This window comes from Hipposideros armiger, unplaced genomic scaffold, assembly GCF_001890085.2.
Source record: "Hipposideros armiger isolate ML-2016 unplaced genomic scaffold, ASM189008v1 scaffold_2108, whole genome shotgun sequence".
In the NCBI taxonomy this organism is placed as follows: domain Eukaryota; kingdom Metazoa; phylum Chordata; class Mammalia; order Chiroptera; family Hipposideridae; genus Hipposideros; species Hipposideros armiger.
The window spans coordinates 3863-4834 of NW_017733456.1; the positions used below are offsets into that span (position 1 = coordinate 3863).

Here is a 972-nt window from a genome sequence, read left to right on the forward strand (position 1 = left end):
TATACCAAGACTTATTTATCCATTCACCTGTTGGTGGACTTTGCGGTTATTTCCAGTTACTATTTTCCAAGCGCTTGTGAACGTTTTGTGTGTCAGTGTTTGCATGGACATAAGCTTTTATTTATTTTGGGTTAATATCTAAGAGTGGAATTGCTGGTGTTTGTGATAGGTGCATGTTTGATTTTTTAAGAAACATGAGGGCACTGAGAATCTGGACAGTGGCCTGGAAGGAAGGCTCCAGAATGAAAATGTGGCTCTTGGGTTTGGTGTTCTGTTTGGTCCTTAGGACCCTGCATTTCGAGACATCCAGAAGGAAGCTGACTGTGGATCCTGAAACAAATATGAATGTGAGTGAAATTATCTCTTACTGGGGATTTCCTAGCCAGAAACACCTAGTTGAGACAGAAGATGGATATATTCTTGGTCTCCACCGAATCCCTCATGGGAGGAAGAACCATTCTGACAAAGGCTGCAGACCAGTGGTGTTCCTGCAGCATGGCCTGCTGGCAGATTCCAGTAACTGGGTCACAAACCTGCCCAACAGCAGCCTGGGCTTCATCCTGGAAGATGCTGGTTTTGACGTGTAGCTGGGGAACAGCAGGGGAAATGCCTGGTTTCGGAAACACAAGACCTTTTCTGTTTTTCAGGATGAATTCTGGGCCCTCAGTTACAATGAGATGGCAAATTATGTCTTACCAGCTTCAATTATCTTCATTCTGAATAAAACTGGCCAAGAACAAGTGTATTATGTGGGTCATTCTGAAGGCACTAGGATAGGTTTTATAGTGTTTTCACAGAACCCGGAGCTGGCCAAAAAGATCGATCAATTTCTCTACCAGCCTTCTAACTAAACTAGGATGATTGCCTGATATTTTCATTAAGGACATATTTGGCGTCAAATAATTTCTTCCCCAGAATGCAGTTTTGAAGTGGCTGAGTATGCATGTTTGCAATCATGTCATTCTGAAGGAG

The 972-nt window shown here is 43.0% G+C and overlaps 1 pseudogene; it reads left to right on the forward strand.

Moving 5' to 3' along the window:
* The first annotated feature begins 234 nt into the window (after positions 1-234).
* LOC109378532 (lysosomal acid lipase/cholesteryl ester hydrolase-like) overlaps positions 235-972 on the forward strand; it is a 1308-nt pseudogene continuing 570 nt past the window's right edge.